This window comes from Calypte anna, chromosome 1 (assembly GCF_003957555.1).
Source record: "Calypte anna isolate BGI_N300 chromosome 1, bCalAnn1_v1.p, whole genome shotgun sequence".
Lineage (NCBI taxonomy): Eukaryota > Metazoa > Chordata > Aves > Apodiformes > Trochilidae > Calypte > Calypte anna.
This window is the reverse complement of record NC_044244.1, coordinates 149,545,178-149,568,588: the sequence shown is the minus strand read 5'-3', so window position 1 is coordinate 149,568,588 and position 23,411 is coordinate 149,545,178. Positions and strand designations below refer to the sequence as shown.

The following is a 23,411-nucleotide window of genomic DNA, read 5'->3' as shown; positions in this document are numbered from 1 at the left end:
AAATGTGTAGCTTCTATCCAGTTGAAAGTGAGCTGAGGTCTGTTGTAAGTATCAGGCCTTTTAGCATATGGCTTCTTTTAGGCCTGTTTTGGGCAACAGGGTACCTAACAAAAGGAATGGGAGCAATTATGCCTTTTCTAGTGGACTTGCAGCAGGTATGCTGTTGCTGCAAGATAAACTGCAAGTGACAGCAGGAAGAACAATGAGGAGATGGATGTGTTTCCTAATAAAGGCAACAGAACTGAAGTCACATATCCATTTACTGCCAAAGCCTTTCACTCTTTCAGCTGTCTTGGGGCTTTATTTTAAAAGGTGGGAAATGGACAAGATCTTAAAAGTATTAGTAACAGTGTCCCTGTTTACCAACCTAGAGGGATAAGCACTAAATGAGACTTCAGAAAGCCATTTCTTCTTCTAACTGAGGGAGAACAAAAAGACACACCCTCAAAGGTTTTTAGCACTTGTTCATTGAAGCTTTATAAGAAGGTAAAGAAAGAAATGGCTCAGAGGAACAGATGTATAGGGAGGAATTAACAGTAAAGACAACAAGCTACTGCAGAGAGACTTCCCGTCTCCATCTGCAATTTTATCTAATGGCTCCTTGAAAAAGAGTCTGGGTTGCTTGACCTTTTTTCCACTTGTAATTCCACAATGTACTTGGCATTGGAATCCAGGAAAATGTTGTTGGCACTTGGACTAGATGGTCACTGTAGGTCCTGAAACAGTCTTGTCTAGCCTAATCATGAAATCTTTGGGTTTTTATTGCATTCTTGGGGATTGTCTATAACATCATGTTTATAGAATCATAGAATCAAGTGGTTGGGGTTGAAAGTAGCCTTTAAAGATCATCTAGTATAACCCCTTTCTCATTGACAGAGGTAGATTTTTCAGTAGATCAGATTGCTCAAAGCCCCATACAATCTGATCTTTAATGTTTCCAGGGCTGGGACCTCCACAGCTTCTTTTTGCAATCTGTTCCAACCTCACACTATCCTCATCATAAAAAAATCCCATCCTTATGTCCAATTCAAATATAGTCTCTTTCAGTTTGAAGCCATTTCCTCTTACCCTGTCATTATAGATCTTGGACAAAAGTCTCTGTCTTTCTTTTAAGTCCCCTCTGAGTACTGAAAGGCCACAATAAGACCTCCCCAGAACTTTCTCCTCTCCAGGCTGAACAACCTCAGCTTTTTCAGCCTTTACTCATAGAAGTGTCTAATGCTCTGTGTTTAAATGTTGCCAGGACAGAACTGTATTGCAACAGCTGGCTCTGAAAATTCAAGCTTGAATTTAAAAACTGTTACCAAAATCACTCTGTGGTGCCTTATAGGGCCACAGATTTACTGGTTTTCTTCTATCAAATTTGCTTTACATGTTCTGTGGAGGAGGAAGACAGTAGACAGTCCTCAGAGTTGCATCTTGCCTTTGAACCTTAGAGGTCAATGAGGATCCAGTGGAAGGAATGCACAGAACCACCAGATTGTTCTGGCTTCAGATCTTGACACAGATTTCAGAGGTTTTCCAGTTACTGATATTTCAGAGACAAAACAAGGACTGGGATGGGATGAGAATAAAGGTTCTTTATTGTGGTTCCCTAAACAACTCGGGAAAATTCAGTGGTGTGCTTGTTTATGTCCTCTTATTATCAAATAGGTTTGCCAAAAATATAAATGGTTCTGACTGGTCACTTCCAAGTTACACTGTCAAATGCTTGCAGATGTTGCAGTTGATCAGTAGAGGTTTAACAAAGATGAAATTACAGCATTCTCCATTTTCTTGTTAATAGGAAAACTGAACATTATGAAGCTGATCTATATCTCTGACTCATTTTGGTTTTTGTCATTTTGACATTCTTTCCTTTACCTTGACAACAGGCTTTTAATAGTAATTTTCCCTTTGTTTATTGAGCATAATATTGTCTTTACCTGTGAGAAGGTTTTAAAAAGCCCACATCATTAACTGAATTCCTATAGGTGTCAGCACTCTGTGATGTGTGAATGCTGAGCTGCAAAATGCATCCCATGAGCACCAGAAAAGTACATTCTTTCCAGTACCTTTGCCCTTGTTATCCACTTTGTTCAGATTCATGTTTCTTGCTCTGTGAAACTGGGCTCCCTGGGGCAGGCATTGACCTCTTCCTTGTAAAGCATAAGCAAGCTATTCATTGAAAATGAAGTAAAAAGAGCATCTTTTTCTTTTCTTGTGAGATCACTTTTACTTGGGAGGAAGCAAACACAGAAGTGCCTATGTTCTTTGAATCAAAAAAAATAATTTTAGTTCTGTGCTTGCCAACTCTTAAATAGAAACAGACTGAAAACAAGAAGGAAAATTAAACTGTTCTCCTCACATGTTTTTTAACAGTCTCTCAAAATAAGTAATTCATTTTGGTAGTTTTATCAGCAGAACTTACAACGTTTTCTACAAAATACTTAAATAGTAAAAAAAATGTTCAGGGTGCAGCTTCTTACATTTCTTCATTACCATGGAGACAAATCCAGTCCTCATGCATTCCCCAGTCTGGGAAGTCCTGTGTTATCAGATAAAGTTGATTATCACCTGTTGCAAAGTGTAATATTTTTATCCTGTTCTTTCTATGATGGCAGTTTTCCCCAGAAAGCCTTTTTGAAAGCACTGAATTCTCACTTGGCTACGCCTAAGCAGGAAAGTAAAGTATTTTACCTCTCCTGCCACTATCCTTGCACAATCTGGGGAGCATTTGTAACTCTAGGAAGGGACACAGCTCAGGTAGATGGCTCTGGAGCCCTGGGGAAACATACCAGCAATATTTCTGACCAGTGAGGGTTATCTCACTGTGATATATACATGTGGGGGTGTAGCATTGAGCTGTGGAAAAGCTGCCTTTAGATCCCTACCAAAGCATCATGGAGCAAGCCAGGGAATCGGGATAATGTCTCTCTTCCTGCTGTGCCTTGTTTTAATCCAGCAACAAATGGCTTCCTGTGCCTAACTTTGAGTAAAGAATAATAAAAAAAAAAAAGCCTCAGGAAAGTCTCTCTGAAGTACAGCTGCATCAGTAATGGTGCAGATTACTCACTGCATATGACTCTGCCTGGAATATCCAGCAAGATTTACAGCATCTTTTGTGTGTTCTTCAAAGAGTATGGATTTTTTTTTAATAAAACGTTGCTCTGAGTTGCATTCTGCTTCCCTTTCCCTGTTACTACTGATGTTACCTTCTGTACTGCGTGGATAGGTAATAGACTGGAGGAACACTCCTGCTCTTTCTTCCAGCTGCAGAGCTCTGAGTAGCATTACAGCTAATGGGATACATGGACATCAAGTGCTATGACCTGTGATGACTTTGAATCTTCAGAACTATTAATGCACCTGGGAAAAACAACACACAGTGCCCAGGGAAGTGTTGGAATCACCATCCCTGGAAGTATGTAGATGAGGCACTGGTGGGAATGGTAATACAGATATTGGTAAATATATATACTTTTTTAATTTTTTTATTTTACTGATGCTGACAGTCGGACACGGTGATATTAGAGGTCTTTTCCAACTGGGATACTGTGATTTCTGAGAGAATATGACATTGCACTCTATGAAAAAGTAATTCAGACTTTATTGTAATAATAATAATAATCGAAGGACGATTTTCCAAACCTGCAGTGATTCTGTAGTTAAATGAATTTATGGGAGGTCTTTCTTTTTTATTTTTCTTACAGTATCTCCAATCTGAAAACCCAGTTTATCCCTGGCTGCTGCTATCAACATAGTGTCAGCAGAAATGATTGGTTTTCTTTACTTCCACTACTATGCACAACCAAAATTTTCACTGCTAAGAGAATTACACATCATAGCAAAAATATCACTTATATCACTGTATTGATTCACACAATATGTTAAATTGAAAGTATTTTATAGAGAAAAATCCAGTTTGTTGCAAGTGAGAATTGAATATGAAGAGAATTATAATGGTGTCAGCACTCTGTGATGCTAAATTGCTTTTAATTCAAAGAGACAGGCAGTACTTTCATTTAATCCTTACCATATCAAATAATAGTGAAATTTATAATTCCATTAAATACCTATAGAAAGCATGAATTTACAGAAATACTGAACTCTGCCATTCTGTAGCTGGCAACAATATAGATATTGGAAGAAGCTAGAACTGTTTGATTAAACATCCATTACATTTTAATGAATCCTGTGACTAGAGGGAACATAGTGTCCTATATCTTTATTTTAGACTGGGCTTTGGAAGTTATCACGACAGTCATATAAACAATCAAGGGAAATTCCATCCAGATTAAACAACTGTAATATGAACATGAAGCTGGTAGAAAACTACTTCAGGAAAGAATTAACTTTTGCTTATTGTCAGAGCAAAAATATGTTTATTGTGTGATATCACAAAAGTATATCCAAAGCTCAGAAATATTTTTCACTCATGACAGTGGAAGAAAGAGCATCTTTATTAAATGTTCAGATGTTATTAAAGTCAGGGTCTACAAGTACTTTGAAAGATAAGATAAAATTAAAAAAACTGACTTGTTGTAGTAATATGTTTAAGTAAAATATAACTCAGTAGGATGAAAGGATTGTACTTACACAGGGACAAACTATGATATAAATTCAAAATGGAAAAAACTGGTTCTGCAGAAAAGGACCTGAGGTCTATTATTGGCTGCAAAATGGACATTTGCCAACATTTATTACAGTATTGTGAAGAAACAACTTCTCTGTTGGGACATACAAGCTAAAATAGCATTCGAACTACTTTATAAAAGACTTTTCATTTTCTTTCCTTCCCTTCCAGTTATTTACTTTGAGCAATGAGACAAAGAAACATAATAATTCAGACTGGAAGGGATCTGCAGTTGAACCTTCTGCTCAAAGCAAGGTCTCTGGAAAAGGACTGAAACATATGATATGCTGCCATCTTGTTGGCATCCTCTTCTTGTTTGTGTAAGTTCTTCACTGACAAGACATCTGTTATCAGCACAGCCCAGTCTTACAGTCCTGTGATGTGCAGTTTCTTTTGGTGCTTTCAAATACATACTTACATTCTTACTTCAGTCACAGAACCTCCAGATTTCCCTGCAAAAACATTCAGAGCAGGTAATAAAAAAGTTGCACGTATGTTCACTGTGGATAGGGAAGAGTTGATGAGCTTTAGGTTACAGTAAGAAGAGTTAAACTATACATCAAGAAAAAAAAAACAAACAACAAGAAAATCTGTCTAAAAATCCAGACCTAATCTAGATTGCTAATAGGATTGTACTACTTCATCCTCCATCACTGGAGGATCTAAAATCCAGTTGCTATGGGTTGAGTCTGGCTGGCTGCTAAGCTCCTATCCAGTTGCTCACTCACTCCCCCTGCAGAGGTATAGAGAAGGGAGTAAGAAGAGCAAAAGTAATACAAAGATATGAGTCAAGGTAAAGACAGTTTAATAAGTGAAGGAAAAAGAAAGAAAAGCAAACCCTAAGCAATGGCTAATTCAGAAATACTCCCAGCCCTGCACCCACCCTGTTTTATTGCTGAGCATGACACGGTATGGGACAGGATATCCCTTTGGTCGATTGGGATCAGCTGTACCAGCTCTGCCCTTTCTCAGACTCTAGAAAACCTACTTGCTGGAGGTCAGTCAGAGTGAGAAATAGAGAAAGCCTCAAGGCTGTACAAGCAGTGCTCAGCAATATCTAAAATACATAGTGCATTATCATCACCGTGTTGGTCATGAATCTAAAGTACAGCAACATATGGGCTACAAAGAACTTCATCCCACTCAGACTCAGTACACCACTTTACACAAATATATCCAGGAGACATGTTAGATTTAGATGTTGTTTCTTTGGGATGAAAAGATGGATGCAGCCATCCTTCTGGCTATGTTTACACTGTAAATTGAAACAGACTAAGAGCAAGACAAAAAGTCATAGGTTCACCTTGGCTCACCTCTATACAGCTAAACCCTGCTGCACCCACAAATGATGATGACTCTGCCCAAACTTACAGGGAATATACCTGGCATAAGCTATCTCAGGAGCTATGCCAAGGGATCATCTGGAACTATAGTAGCTGGCTAAGACCAAAACCATTAAAAGGAACTGTGTTAGGAATTAAATAGTGTGAGCAGTCAGGACCTAGGCCTTTTACTTATTTGTATGGAAACATCTTTAAAGTTCTTCCAATCCAGATTTGTTAGAAGGATTTGCATTTTGTGTCATCTTTTGATAAAATTAGTTGGGTTAATTAGTTGTTTTTTTGTCAGAAGTCTTTTCCTGAGTGCTATGATAAATTGTCCAGAGGTGATACATAGAGTAAAATATTGTTCCAGAAGTGTTCACTCATTCTGGAAAAAAAAACACCCAAAACCCAAAAAAACCCCAAACTATTTATTTTCACTGATATGAGAGGCAAAATATAAGTAATTTTATGTGTCTCTGAAAAAGTTTGCACAGAAGCAAACAATACAGGACACAATTCCTTCTAAAGGCATGTTTGTACCTCTGTGGATTCTGCAGACAGTACTGACATATATTTATTAAACATGAGTAAGAATTTCCTGCTGATATGTGGTGATAATTATACAATGTTTATATGTGTACTTTTTTTAAGTTTAGTCACTTTTTCTAACTTTTGAGGAGGACTTAAATTTAAATCTGTTCTAAATATTTTATACATTTTTCATGTTTCTTTTCAGGCAATTGTTTGATGAGAGAAATTCATACTGTTAATGTTTCAAAAACATCCTAATTCCATATACTGAATAGGACAGTCAATACAGCACAAAGAAAAAAGTAATTTGCAGTACAATCTAAAATTAGGTCTTGTCTCCTCTAGCAAGTTAAGTAAATCTATTTTAAAACTGGGGACATTTAGACTATTAAAATATTTCTGACACATATCAAAGAATAAGAATTTTACAACCCTCTGTACTAATTTGGCACATACAGACATTCCATCAGTTTCCACTGACTACTTTCATCTCCAAGATCTTTTTATGATTAACATCCAGATCTTTATGTTAAATAACATGACAGATCAATTAACGTTATTTTATCTGTAACTTGATGTGCTTTGCCTATTTAAATTTTGCAGTGATAAAAGTGAAAGCAATTTTGCATACATGCTGATACATCTTACTGTAAATTATAGCTGTCTATTCTATCACCTGCGGAATCCATCTCTAACTTTTTTTTTTGTTGTTGACTAACAAGAATTACCAGATACCATTATTTAAATGCAAATTACTTATTTTAAAGGGCAGAAGACTATGTTCTGTATCAAACATGTCAAATACAGCAATAATACAATGGAATGTTAGGAACAAGTCTTGTTAAGTCTAAAGTTCCTGTTATTTTATTTGGGATTTTATATTGTCTAGAAGAAATACCATTAAGCTACTTTTCTACCTTGTTTCTCCTTTTTTTGAAATCTCTTTTTCCATAACTTAATGGTCACAAAGAAGGAAATGTTAAGTCTCTCTGAAAATGTTTGATTCTTTGAAAGCAAGAGTAACCTAAGCTCCCTGTGGATCTGAAAGCATGCTTAATTAGTCTGACCACATAATTTCTCAAAGAAAATCATTATTCCAGCAGTGTAAATGAAGGTCAACTTGCAATTTACTAAGACTTTCTATTTCAGAATTTCAGTTATACCTGCTCATGTTTTTTTCTTTGCATCAGCTTGCAGACCTTGCTGAATTTAAGCGTGTGCAGTTTAAATAACTATTGGCAAAAATAGATTAAAAAAGGATTCTGACTTCCTTTGTGTACAATATTTCCTTTAATATTTGCTACATGCAATCATGTGAGATATAGTTCAAATCACTTATCATGCAGGATCAATCACAGACCTTGTTAATATTTTTCCTTCAGGGAACAGAAGGCCATAGAAACTCTCACATATAGTTGGGAACTTTTGCAAAATCAATTTATGAAAAAAATGAAATTATCCTGTAAGAGGTCCCTTAGTGTGAATTTAAATACAGTTGGTTTATATCTCCCAGTCACAAATTCCCACTTTTCTGAGTGAGCAATCTGTGTCTTATGAGAGTGTTTTAGTAGCAATCTGAGAAATTGCTTCCATTATTTTGGGTTTTTAAGATCTAAACTCATTTTTTGCACTTTAAAACTTTTTTTGAAATGTCAAGTTTTCTTTGTTACTATCAAATATGCCCACGATGGTTGAAAAAAATGGAAGTATTAACAGGTAATGGAAGTCTATTTAGCAGATTAATGATCAGATACATCATTGTAGCATATAACATATGTACACTGTACACCGAACAAAATGTACATAATTTTGTTGTAATAGAGTAATTGTATATTATTTCATCTCCATTCCAGTGGACATCAGTGGGTCAGGCAATTTATAGGAAAAGAATAAAAACCTGTTGTTTCCCCAAAGAAACAAACAACCAAAGAAATTCTTTGTAATTTTAGAGATTAAGTTACAACTTTTCTTGGTGCACACTTTTGTGAGAAACCATGCATTGTTTACAGGAAATCCCTTGTCTTTGTAGTGCATTGTGCTGTAGCTGTTATTAAAAACTGTCTGTCTTTGTGGGGAGAGAGAAATGCTGCAGCAGAATTCATGGGATTTACATCTGAACTAGTTGCTTCACAGGAAACACAGCAGGGTTTTGTATGAATGCTATGACTGACCTAGCATCTGTCAGGATCAGTCATAGAGGTAGGATCAGTCATAGAGGATAGTCAAAAATATAATAGTTAAAATAAACCCAAGAAAAGCACAAAGTTAGGAGAGAAAAGGATAATGAACTTGTAATATGTTCTGGTACCCTGGGGTAGCTTGGAACTTTCCTTGAGGAGTGGTTTAGATAAATTCTAGAGGGAAAAAATCTCCATTCAGTTGCATTTCCATTACTAAATAAAACATGATAGGTTGTGATTAGAAGATGAATGCCAAGGCATTTTAAAGTTGGATGAGTAAACTATCCTCCTTCACCCCACCACAAAAATTATTTTATTTATCCTGCCTGTTGAGAACAGCCTGCGGTGAATTGTCCCATTGCAATAACTCTTAGACTTGGTCTGGAAAAAGGGATCAAAGTCATGCCAGGGAATGTGCTAACCATTACAGGGGACAGATAGCCATACATCAGTGATCAAATCAGTCTTTTTGGTCTGTGTAAACTTGTTATAAATGGAGCCTGAGGCAGCATGTAAAGAAAGTGAAATAGCCGTGAGGTAAAGATACAAAACTTCAGTGCAGAAGTAATTTATGAGAGATAATGTGGAAAATAATCTGGTTTGTATTTGTAGCCTTAGCAGTAGCTTGATATTATGCATGTGCTTGTGCCTTCATACAAAGTAGATCAAACAATTCAAGATGAAACCTGGAAAAAATAGGTCCCTCATTTTGACAAGCCTCTCAGTCTTTCAGAAGAAACAGTTAGTTTCACACAGAACGCATTTAAAATCTTTTCTCCTCTACTGATCTCACCTGAATTTCATTTGATTGATTGATAATCCTTCATTATCAAGCCAGCAGGTCCCAGGAAGTGATTCTGCCCCTGTGCTCAGCCCTGGTGAGGCCACACCTCGAGTACTGTGTCCAGTTCTGGGCCCCTCAGTTCAGGAAGGATATCGAGGTCCTGGAGCAGGTCCAAAGGAGGGCAACCAGGCTGGTGAAGGGACTCGAGCACAGACCCTATGAGGAGAGGCTGAGAGAGCTGGGGTTGTTCAGCCTAAAGAAGAGGCGGCTCAGGGGAGACCTTATCGCTCTCTAAAACTCCCTGAAAGGAGGGTGTAGCCAGGTGGGGGTTCGTCTCTTTTGCCAGACGACTTTCAACAAGACAAGAGGGCATGGTCTTAAGTTGTGCCAGGGGAAGTTTAGGTTAGATATTAGAAAGAATTTCTTTACGGAGAGAGTGATCAGACATTGGGATGGGCTGCCCAGGGAAGTAGTGGATTCTCCGTCCCTGGAGATATTTAAAAAGAGACTGGATGTGGCACTCAGTGCCATGGTCTAGCAACCGCAACGGTGGTTCAAGGGTTGGACTAGATGATCTGTGAGGTCCCTTCCAACCCAGCCAATTCTATGATTCTATGATTCTATGATATTCAGCCCCCGCCCACCCCCCCATATATATATATATATATATATATATATTTATATATATATTTATATATATATATTTATATATGTTGATTTTAGGCCCTACATTGTGTTCCCAGAGAAAAATGTAAGAGCATCTTTGTTGCTCTGCTAAGACATTTCAGAGTGCATCAGTCTCATCCACTATACCTATCATCTGTCTCCACTGTACTAACAGTAGCTGTTGAGGTAAGGATTTACAAAAATAACAATACACCAATAATTGATTATTTCCTGGAATATTTTCACAGTTCTTGTCAGTCTGGAACTCAGGGATTTCTTGAGCCAGAAGTAGTTGCTTTTGGTATTTAGCAAAACATTAATACACTTTCATTTGAATGTCTCCATGCAACTGCTTAGATGTGAGATAGATGTCTAAGCTTTATTTATAGTTAATGGACTGACTGGACTGACATATAGCTAATGAACTGTCTACTCATGACAGTCAATACAACCCCAAGAGAGATTCATTTCATGCTAAAGTAAACATCCAGAGTTCAAATGCATAAGCATGATTGTCTGGTGACATTTGAAGTACCCAAGTGTATCTCACCAGCTCTGATCAAGAAAGGAAAGGTCTCTTTCAGGTTTAACATCCACCTATAAGTTTCTCGAGTGTCCAAAATGATGCTAAAGGCTTTTGTATTTAGTATTTCTAGCTGGACTTTCCTGCAGCAGGTTTACTCAGTGGACTCTTGAACTTCATTAAATTATCAAGTCCACTACATATTGTGCCAAGGTGTTCCACAAAGCTTGTGTATATTTTGTGTGAGGACACAGTTCCTTTTATTTTATTTTTTTTTTATTTCTGTTTCGTCTTGCTCTGTTGCACACCAAACAATGTCTCACTTCATTCTCTCTGATTTTTCTTTAGAAGAAAGATGGAACAACTCTTTTCTATTCAGTTATTCTGTAGATCAAGTTATTATCCAGTGAGCTCTCCAATCCATACTGGTGACTACATCTAGAATATCCCAGACATTACTGTTTTAGAAACAGATTTTGCAGGTTCAATAAGAACTTTCCAAAAACATTAATTACCAAAACACTCTGCTTATTCAGCCTTGGCCAATTTCCATCCATTTGATTTTAGAGGCTTTATTCTCATGCCAAATTCTAACTGTCTTGGGATCTTTTCCTTTTTGAGACAGTCTTCTACACTGTCTCATGCACTGTCTACTGTCTGTCTTGAATGAAGTTACTTTCTTTCTAAGAACTCATTTAAGTGCTTTCCTGAAATGATGCCCAAACTGCTAGTGTTATCAGTGTGCTTCCTTTTTCTAATTTTATTCTATTAACATATTTATTTCAATAAAAAACACTGTTAAAATCACAAATATTGAAGATAGGAATACAATTTAAATGAAATTGGAAATAATTTAAAAACCACTTTTGACTAAGATATGGTCTATATACAGGGCATAGATTTAAAAAAAAGATTGTAGCCCATGCATCTTTTGTGGAAGACTAAACTAAGGAAAACATTTTTTTCTGCCTTTTTAAAGTAGAGTATATTTTGAAAACAAGATATTGACTAAAAAAGGAAATGACAGAAACAAGACATTCCTAAATGAAAACAAAAAATATCTGGACAGCAAAACTTGATTAAATTGATGAGGGCAAACCATTAGGCACTCTCATCAAGCTTTGTATTGAGGTACTTAGTAAACCTAAAGCATAAGTTTAATTTTAAACCAGTATAATTTGTTTTGTGCAGATCTCGAAAGAATTAATGCTGATGGTCCTTAGGATGACTATATCTTGAACTCAAAAAATATTTTAAAAATAGAATATTTCAGTTCAAAAGGACCTACAAGGATCATTTAGTCCAACTACCAGACCAGTTCAGAGCTGGCTAAAAGTGAAAACATGTTATTGAGGGTATTTTCCAAACACCTTTTAAACACTGACAGACTTGGGCTCTCTAAGAAGTCTGTTCCAGGGTTCGAACATCCTCTCAGTAAAGAAATGCTTCTTATTGTCAAATCTCAACCTTCCTGATGTAGCTTTGAACTGTTCCCACATGTTCTGTCACTGCATCCCAGGGAGAAGAGCTCAGCAACTCCTTCTCCACTTCCCCTCCTCAGGAAGCCGTAGGGAGCAACGAGGTCACCCCGCAGCCTCCTTCACTCTGACCTAGACAAGTCCCTTGGCCACTCACTCCTCATAGGACGTTTCTTCCAATCTTTCACCAGTTTTGTTGCCCTCCTCTGGATGCATTCAAGGACCTTCACATCCTTCCTAAATCATGGGGTCCAGAACTGCACACAGTGCTCAAGGTGAGGCAGCACCAATGCTGAATACATCAGGATAATCCCCTCTTTTGATCAGCTGCTCGTGCTCTGTGTGATGCACCCCAGGATGGGACTTGCCCTCTTGGCTGCCAGGGGAGGTTTCTATTTTGTGTCAGCTTGATTAAATATCTGAAATATTGCTATGAGAACTGGGCCATTGCATTCATTTTCTTGTGCATAGATTTGTTAAAAATGTATTTGAAGAAATACATAACAAAAATAAATTCCTCATAGAACAAAAATACTTCACAGAATTATGAAAATATGTAGCCCAAAACAAAAAATAAATGAAAAATCAGAGCAAACAGCATATATATACATATATGTATATCTGTAAGTACATGTATATGTGTGCATATATATGTATGTATATATATGCACATATATATGTATGCATATAAACGTATATAATTATATTCATATCAGTAGGTAGGTAGGTACAAAAAAATCTCATTGCTGAGGCTGAGAGACTTTTTTTTTTTAAATCTACGTATGTGTAATGAATCGGTGCTTCAGTTTGTTATGAGATATTCTCCTGACTAATGCTGAACACATTTCTCACCTAACGTTCTGTTTGTTGTAGCACTGAAATCAACAGAAACACTGTTCTTTCACATAAATATCTAACTTTACCTGGACAAGTGTACTTGTCCTGAACCAGAAATATTTTGCTTTAAATTTCCACATCCGAATTGGATTTTGTCTGATGAGTAACGTTCATTGAGAGTAAATGTTGTTCTCATATGTCTAACAAAAGTTTATAAAATAATGGCTCATCGAATCTTTGCATAGCTGCAAAATAGCCATTACTGTGCACAGAAACCTGCCTCCAGTCTTCATTTTGAATATTTTTTCTTAGATGACATAGAATTGTGATTAGCCATATTTTTGGAGAGTAGACTCACTTAATATCAGAGACAGCCGATCTTGGAAGTTTGTCCATTCAAGAATATGGCTGGGGAGGAAGGAGAAGTCTTAGAGACTCTCAAAACAGCAAAGATTGATGAAAAAAATGTACTTTTCTGAATCACTAACCAAGTATTCTAGCCACAGAGCACATAAAAAGCTTAAATTAGGAATGCTTCCAGTCTCCTATTTCTCCTACAGCCTCATATTTCATCTCTTGAATAATAAAACAACAACACAAAGAAAACCCCCACAAATATAAGGAAGTTTTCAATACAAGCACACAAGTTTCATGAAACTGCTGTTTACTTTTCATTCTCACCAGAGATGAAGTTATATTATTGAGAGCAATGCATCAAACTAGACTAAATCTTTGAACACTTATTATTACTGTTCCATGTAGGTGGACTAGAGTATAGAGAAAAAAGTTTTGAGCAGCATTATTTTTTTTCCAATTCCCCATCTGGGACAATCTTTGTCTTTTTTTCATTCCTGTAGCCTTAGAGATGGTGCAAAATAGAACTCCATCATTCTAAAAGCAATGGAAAAGAAAGCTGCATTGATTAACTCACCTCAGTGGCTGATAATGAAAGATGTTTTTATGATTCTGGGTTTTGTGCTGAGGGCCTATGCTTGTGAATGTTGTCATCACATCTATCTACTGCTGCTGTGTGATTTGTTGGGGGTTTTTTTTATAACTCTCTGTCTTAAAATATGTTTTAGATTCCAGCACATCTGCTTACATTTAATTTCAGCTTGGCTTAAAAAGTTATCAATTTTTACTGGATTTTTTTTACATTATGAAGAGAAATAGCAAGACAAGTAGGATTAGTCCCTGTCTTTTCATTATAATTTTTAAGATGTCATGACCATAGTAATTTATTCTTCTGAGAGGTTTTGCTGCAGTAGTGTTGCACATGTCTACTGTGTTACCACAATGTTCCTGAGGGAAATGTGAACCTAATCTAGTTTCTTTCAAACGTGCAGATATTTCAGGCTGTAACTCACTTACAGGAGAGGCTGACCAATTAGAAAGCTGAAAATTATTACTTTTCTTCCTTTAACAATATCATCATTCGGTATGACAGGGAACATGATAGTTCATATATGAGAAGTTACTTTTCTCGATATTAAGGCAGATGTCACAATGGAACTTTTGAAAAGCAATATAAAAGTGATACAGCAATTAAAATGGGCATGAAAAATATTCCCTTATTTTCTGAAATATACAGATGCAAATCTTTTTATTCAGTGTTTTAAGAAATTAAGTATTCCTTTATCTGTAATGAATAACAGAAATAAGGTGATTTACTTCTAGAAACCTCTTTTCAGTTATAGCTTTGTGAGAAATTTAGGCCTATCATCTTTCTGAGAAAAGTGATTTAGAATTTTCCATATTGACACAGTTGTGATAAAGTTACTCTCCACATAAATGTTATTGTTATAAATTAAAATATGACAGGAACTGTATTCTGGAGTTCTCATAATGGTTTAGAAGAGAGACAGAAACTGGAAGATCAGTAGCCTACAAATTAGGGCTCTGTATGGACTGATGGATACTAAGTCCCTGTTGTAACTGGGAGAAATAATTTAACTTGGGTTTCCTCTTTTCAAGTAACCTACCCACCTACCTACCTATATTTATCCTGGCCTTTATTTCTTTGCTACATTTTGTGGAAAGAAACCCAAACTAGAATAATTTATGTTGGAAAAAACCCTTTAAATCATGGACTCCTGTCACTAACCCAACCCCTCCAAGTCCACGACTGAACCACCTCTATGTGCCTTATAAATACCTCCAGTGATGATGAATCCACCATTTCTCTGGACAGCCTATTCCAGTGCCTGATAACCCTTTTGATGAAGAAAGTTTTCCTAATATCCAGTCTAAATCTCTAAATATTTAGCTGACTGTTGACCAGTTCTCCCAGGTCCTTTTCTGCCAGATAGCTCTGCAGCCACTCTTGCCCAAGCCTGTGGTGTTGCATGGAACTGTTATGACCCAACTGAAGCACCTATCATTTGGCATTCTTGAACCTCATATGACTGGCTTCAGCCTATAAATCCAGTCTGTCCAGACCCCAAAAGCGTCTATATTTCTTTCATAGCCCAGTTTGCTCAAAAGAAAACAAAGTTAAACTTGGAATTTATTTTTTTTAAACAAAGAAATATTCTGATTGTAGAGACTTCCCTACATTTCTTTGTCCACCTTCAGCTTATAGCCAGGTTTTTAAAGGCGTTTGGATGCCTAAACTCTGTTATGCCTGCCGGGAAGAGTTATTTTATAAGCCTATTCTTAGATTTCTTTTCTTCTAGAGTAACAGACTCAGTTGGATAGCTATGAGCAATTATTCCTCACTGACTTTAGAAAAAGGCTCTCATCCAGTTTGTGCAGTTTGCAAAGAGTGTCCAGTCCATGCTTTCCACAACTATTATAGGCATATTCAAACTGGGTGCACTTTTTTTAAAGCAGATTGGTGTCAGTGATTGTCACCTTGTAATGGTATACAGGGGGGCATTGCAAAAGGCATATAGCAGAGGAACAGATTTATTCTAAACACTATAAAGAAACTCCCAAACTCCTGATCTAACATCTAAGTCTTTAGGATTTCTCACACTTGTCATGTACATCTGACATACAAGTCTGATCTATACTAATGCAAATAACTTCCTCGTTTTTCTGAGCATGTTTCATTATTAAAATCAAATTTGAATTAGTTTGTTAACAAATCTTTAGAAGCAATTCGGTGGTTAATTGTATATACAGGTGATTATTTGTTCAGGACAGGTAATATTATCCTTTCATTAATGGCAACTGTAACTTAATTTGGGCAGGAGTATGTGAATATGAATTTTAAAAAATCTTTGGTTAGATAATCAGGCTTTGTCTATACCCATAAACTAAATTATTATAGAACTCTTACACAGCACTAAAGCCAGCCAGCAGGGAAAATTTAAACCCTCTTACTCTCCAAGACAGGTTGGGAATATTGAAAAGGAGTATTTGCTCACAGGTCTGTGCTACATACCACCTTACTGCCTGTGACTGGAAATGGCTTTGGAGAGTTCTGGTCAGCTCAGGGAGAAAATTACCAAGTGCCATTCTGCCAGTATGGAATTGCAAATGGTCTCTTTACAGAAGCTGAGAACATTCCCTGCAGTGATTAATTAGCTACAAAGATGTAATAAAAGACCAAATCAATTCTGTAGAAGCAGGTTTGAGTCTTTTTTTTTTTTTTTTTTTTTTTTTTAACTGGTTGGCTTTGAAGTCAGATTATAATGATCAAACGCATTTTTAATCTTACTCTGTCTGGAAGAAACAAGTACAAGAAACAATCCCATATTATGAAATTACATATTTTTTGACCCTCATTTTTCCTGCAGCTCCTTGTATTGACTATTGGTGTGTCTTGAAGTTTCAGATCTACTACAAAAACTGCTGCTGGAACTAAAAGACAAAAACTTTAGGTGATCATGCTCTAGCAGGGTGGTTGGAGTAGAGGTCCCTTCCAAACCCTGCCATTCTTTGATTCCATGTTTCTTAACATGCGAAAGAAACCAAGAAATTATCTATAGCAGCTGACAGAAAATCCCACAGTCTCTCCAGTTTCAGGAGATAATTCTCCTTTCTAGTGATTTGTTATTCATTTGACCCAATGGTAATTTATTTTGTTTGATTTCTCTGTTCAATAACTTCTACTACATTTCAAAAATTAACACTTTTAATGTACTACTCTTTCAGTTCCCATCTTATTCTCACTCCTTCATCTTTCCAGCTGTATGTCAAAGTCAGTTTGCCCCACCAGTTGATCTCCTTTCATCATTTTGCTCTATCACTGTTTGCTCAGCTGCTTTCTTAATTCACAACTCTGATTTTTCTGTCAGTTCCATCATCTCGCTTTTTGCTTTCTACTTTTCAACTGAATGTCCTTTTCCTGACAGTTTTTCAGTCTTCATATTTTCTTCAGCTTGACCGTCTCTCACAGCATCCTTGTAGATAAGTTGACCAAGTATGGGTTTGGTGATCAGGTAGTGAGGTGGATCAGGAACTGGTTGAAAGGAAGGAGTCAGAGAGTTGTAGTCAATGGGGCAGAATCTGGTTGGAGGTGTGTGACTAGTGGAGTCCCTCAGGGGTCGGTACTGGGACCGGTGTTGTTCAATATCTTCATCAACGACTTGGATGAGGGTATAGAATGTACCCTCAGCAAGTTTGCTGATGACACTAAGCTGGGAGGAGTGGCTGACACACCGGAAGGCCGTGCTGCCATTCAGAGAGACTTAGACAGGCTGGAGAGTTGGGGAGAGAGAAACATGATGAAGTTCAACAAGGGGAAGTGTAGAGTTTTGCATTTGGGGAAGAACAACACAATGTCCCAGTATAGGTTGGGGGCTGACCTGCTGGAGAGCAGTGTAGGTGAAAGAGACCTGGGGGTCCTGGTAGACAAGAGGATGACCATGAGCCAGCAATGTGCCCTTGTGGCCAAGAAGGCCAATGGCATCCTGGGGTGCATTAGAAAGGGTGTGGTTAGTAGGTCAAGAGAGATTCTCCTCCCCCTCTATTCTGCATTGGTGAGGCCGCACCTGGAGTATTGTGTCCAGTTCTGGGCCCCTCAGTTCAAGAAGGACAGGGAAGTGCTTGAAAGAGTCCAGCGCAGAGCTACTAAGATGATTAAGGGAGTGGAACATCTCCCTTATGAGGAAAGGCTCAGGGAGCTGGGTCTCTTTAGTTTGGAGAAAAGGAGACTGAGGGGTGACCTCATCAATGTTTTCAAATATGTAAGGAGTGAGTGTCAAGGAGATGGAGTTAGGCTTTTCTCAGTGATGACCAGTGATAGGACAAGGGGTAATGGGTGTAAATTGGAGCACAGGAGGTTCAAGTTGAATATTCGAAAAAATTTTTTTACTGTAAGGGTGACAGAGCCCTGGAACAGGCTGCCCAGGGGGGTCGTGGAGTCTCCTTCACTGGAGACATTCAAAACCCGCTTGGACACGTTCCTGCACGATGTACTCTAGGTGGCCCTGCTCTGGCAGGGGGGGTTGGACTAGATGATCTTTCGAGGACCCTTCTAACCCCTAGGATTCTATGATTCTATGATTCTATGATTCTATGATTCTATGAATGCCTTTAACCAGTGAATTTCCTCCTCAACAAGAAATTTGTTTCTGCTGCATTTGAATCAGATTGTTTCTCTGCCCCAACTCTGAGCTAACACCACCACTCTTATAGGGTAGAGACCATCCTTGTTTCCACTGATGTTGCTCAGACTATGGCATGAATTCCAGCTCATCCAAGAACATGTAAGAATAGTAGAATGGAAAAAATCTAGAGGGAAGTTTTGAACCCATGTTATCCAGGAAACATGGTCAGTTACCTGACTGTAATGGTGCAGACAGAGCTTGGTCATAACAAGGAGAACCTGAAGAGAATGGATTCTTAGAAATGTTAAGTGACAAAGTCAACTTTCTAGAACATAAGCATACTCAAAATTATGCAGCTGGGCATAGTTATAGGTTTACAGTGGATTAAAAATAAGGCGTTGCAAGTTGCTAAAAGTGCAGTTTTTCCAACTGGTGAAGCCCCCTCATAACAAAAGTTGACTGATGATCCCACAAGAGAAGATGTAAATGCAAAAGATGTTTATCTTTGGGAATTAATTCTTTTAGATTCATAGAGACTTTTAGTCTCTCTTTTAAGTGTAGTAATTATGACTGAATGCTTCCAAATAAATAATTGAATTGGAATTCACTCTACAGCTGATATTCAGAGATTGAGTCTAAATAACTCAGTTTTGGCAAGAATGATGCTTGTCACCATTAATGGAAGGTCTAGAAAGCCTTAATTACAGAGGATATTGCCAACACCAGTGATCATCTGATGGCAGGAAATATTAAGCTCCTTTCAAGACACACCTTCAGGAATTATTCAGGATAAATGCTCTTATTTGATATATATTCAAGAAAGATAATTCTACTAACTTTTAATAACTATGTGAAATTTGATATCTCAATAAAGGAGTTCTGTTAAGCTTGAGATGTCATATACACTTAACATCAGCACAGGAGGCTAGAAAAATAGTGTTCAAGACAGTGGAAAATTAAATAACTTTTACCCCCTGCAGAGACTAAATTTACAGGAAATATTGAAGAAAATACTATAAACACAGGCTTGACCTGTATGTGGAACCAACTGGAGCAGAAATAAAACGAGACCCTTGGATGCTTGCTTTGCTCTTTACAGTCCTATCTGATGTACTTGATGGACATAATATTTTTGCATGTGCCACAGAGGGAGAAAGCAGGAAATAAATCAGTTACTGCAATATATGCATCACAGTGTACTTCATAAAAAAACAAAACAAAACAAAACAAAAACCCAAAAAAACCACCACCAGATGTTTCTTGTGGTTTCTTGTGCAGGTACAAAGTTCTAAAGGATTATAAAACTATCAAAATGTGTAATGAAGTGTAGATTAAAGAGTGCAGCCTTGTCATTGCAACATATGTTTAGAACTTTCGTGATAGGATTGTATAACACTAGACATGTATTTGTGAAAATGAGGAGATTGAAAGCACCTGCAAAGTAAGTGTTTTCTTTATATTCTGAAAGGTACAGTGTGCAGAAGGGGATGAACATAACACTGATGTGCTATATGAGTTGTTGAGTTGGACTGATGCATAAGCAACCATTATCCACTTCTCTTGGACTGAAAATCATTCTGAATGAAGGTCATTATGATCAAGCCGCAAATCTCAATAGTTTTTGGAATTTCTTTCAGTAGAAACTGTGCCAGTTCTGTCATATATAATTTTATTTTGATTAGCACTAAAAGGAAAGGACTAATTTCATACGCAATTGTTTTCCAGATCAGGGTAGGATTAATTTCAATGGCTAATGGTAGGATCTGCCAGTTCTCAATTGTGCCTAAACACATGCCCTCTTGTACTTCTGGGCTAACTAGACACATGTAACTGTCTAGAAAAAAAGTAGATTAACTTTATAAGTTATGAGTATCAGGATAAAATCCTGGTGTCAGTACCATACTTACATCATAATTCCATTTTCATTTTTATCATCACCACACACCACTTAGGAAGATGTAACAGAGCTAATTTTCTAATATCAGTGCTGTGTCCAGACTTATGTGATCATAATGTAAATGTCTGCTGTAGGATTGATAGAAGTGATGATAAACTGTAGAAATAGAAATATAATATATAAATACATTGCAACCCAATAACAAAAAATATGCATTAAAAATATGTGAAAGAAAATAGCTTTTTTCTGAATAAAACACTAGCTATTCAGATTCCTGTAGTACATATTTCTGTACTGATACAAGCGTATACCTTCAAACTGTTACACAGCCAGTGAAATGAAGAAAAATAGGAACCCTAATAAGTGTATTATTTTCTTTCATGACTTTGCTGGTACTTCATCTACATGCATCGTCATCATCCCACTTATGAAAGCCAAAGGCAGCAGGCAGTCAGGTAATCAACAGAACTGCACATTCCCCCAGGCAGATCCTGGATCTCAGTAAGACTTGGAACACATTTAGAAATATTTGGTTCATTTGGATATTCATCTGCATAAGACATCTCTTCAGCTTAGCTGTCATTTGGTGAACTTACTTTGTCCACAGTCAAAGAGAAAGTCCAATTATAAACTAATCGAGTCAAGGAGAGGGAATATCTATGATACCTTTAAACATTGGTAACCAGAGGTGGACCATACAGAAAACACAAATTAAATACAAACATTTTAATGTTGCCAATTCAAACTAGGTCTGGTTAACAGTAGAGTGGAAGACAACTAGAATGGGATTCTTCTAAGTATATACTGCCAGGTACCTAGCATCACCCAAGGTATACAAAGTGTACTTGTTGGTCTATGAATCAAGGTCTCTATTGAAAAATCCCACCAGGAATGTGGGAATCCATATTCTGTTCAGTTCCATTCTGAGCTCCATTTAGAATCCATGTCTCACCAGCTCCATCAATATTCCTTCTAACCACAACAGGCTTCTTGGAAAACCTAAGGTGTTTCTGAAATTAGAATAATTACTCAAGAAATGACAGAAAGTGAGTGCACAAACAGATGCTGTAGAAAAAATGGGGAGAAAAAAAAATGAAAGAAAAAAACCAAGCAACCAATCAAGGAAAAAACCAACCAACCAACCAACCAACCAAAAAAAGAAATATATATATATATATATTACAGGGAAAATAAGTACAGCAGCTGGAGTAAATATAAAAGCATGTATATATCTAAAGTATCTATCATGTCCAGGTTCAAATGAGTGAATCACCATAAGATTGTTTAAAAGCAGTAAGTCTTTGTTAAAGACATTCAAGAGCTGAAAGCTTCCACAGCAAGAGAGGTCTGGCAGAAATGTACATGGTAATATTTGGCACTGAGGAATCAGAACAGTCAATATGGTAAAGCTTGAAATAATATCTGAAGATACAACTCATCTAAGATATTCTCATCCCAAACAACCTCCACTTGTCAATTATTTCCCTTTGCTCTGAACTATTATTTCCCCTTGTTCAGGCCTAGATATGTTCACTTGCTTTTTCTTGAATGAGGCTTTCCTTCTTATTTAGGTAGTTTACTTTATTTCTGCTTGTGCTGACACTTCATTTCTTCTAATCACACTGACTGCCTAGTGTATTCTTTCCATACTGCCTCTACAGATCTGAAAAATGATTAAAAATATCTCATGCTCTGAGAAGAAATGCTTCAAGGCTGTTTTCTCATTTGGATTCCTTGGCTACCAATAAATTCAGCAGCAAACAGCCACTCAGCTGAGCAGTGGAACTCAGAGATCAATATTAGTAAATTGCTTGAAAAGTACCCAAACAATGTTTAGCCTGCACCAGACTTTCCCAGTAAGTTCACAGGTACTGAGTTGGATGTGCTGTGCTGGAAACTAAGGAATTACCTGGGTTATGGAAGGGACCTGTGTTTATGGGAGACTGAATCTATTCTTTCTCCCTAGAAATTATGTAGATAATTCTGGGCTTCTTTGAAGCTGAACCCATCTTTCAGCTGAAAACCATAAAGCTTCAATTTTTTTTTATTTTTTCCAGTTAGATCACCTTCTGTTGGAAGTTTGTCCATCTTAACCTGCAGTGACAGAAGTTTATTCAGAAATGGATTTAATAAACAGCGGGCTGTAGCCAAGATTTCAAGGCAACACTACCATGCAGACATCCCTTTAGTATCAATTCTAAAAGTGACTTAAATGCACAGGGTCTCTTGGCAGAATCAATCCCATAATTCAAGTTATCTGTGAAGGTCTGAAGTTTTAAAGTTATTGGCTTGTGAGCTACCTCCCTTATCTGTACAGGTTTTGTAGTGTGGATTGAGTCTTCTCCCCATTACCCAACTGGCACAGGCAACAGGCAACCACTGTGCCCGTTTCTGCTCTTCCTGGTTACCCAGGTCCCAGCAGTCTAGTCTGAAGGTATCTGTGTAGAGGTCCTTGGCAAGCTCACAGGTGGTTTATCAGTTTCTGTCTGGAAGTACTGCAAAGCTATTACTAAGGAAGACAAGCAAACAAAATAAAAAACAAAACAAAAAAAAAAAGCAAAAAAGTAAAACCGAAACAAAAAAAAAACAACAAATGAAAAAAAACCCAAAACAACAAAACAAAAACTAAAAAAACCAACCAAACAACAACAAAAAACCCCCACCCAACCAAAAAAAAAAAAACCCTGCATCATTTTTGTAAGCTGAAAAATGATGAAAACTGTATTTTGTGTATTGATAGGAGGCGACATTAACATCCAATTTCACTTAGTTTTGATGTAAAAGTAAAAAAATCTCCCCAAATATATTTATCATTCAGCCAGGTATGTAATTTACCTAATGTAGATGTTTACTCCTAGAAGAAAGCATATGCATAGATTTACACAGTTACCTGGATTAAATATTAGAAATCCCTCTTGCCCCCAGAATTTTTCTCCATTGCATTTGTCTGCAAGTATCCATAGCTGTTCAGTTGGTTAAATTGGTTTATTGTGTACTTGGAAATCGCTGACTGTTATTGCTGTTTCTTCCTCTGTGGGAATCCTTGATTTTATATTACTCTGTTCCAGAAACAAATT

At 37.1% G+C, this 23,411-nt stretch overlaps 1 protein-coding gene across 1 annotated transcript in view; it reads left to right on the top strand.

Annotated features, from left to right (window-relative positions):
* The window catches only part of GPC5 (glypican 5), a 661,644-nt gene that overhangs the window by 617,393 nt on the left and 20,840 nt on the right, over positions 1–23,411 (top strand). The window lies entirely within an intron of this gene.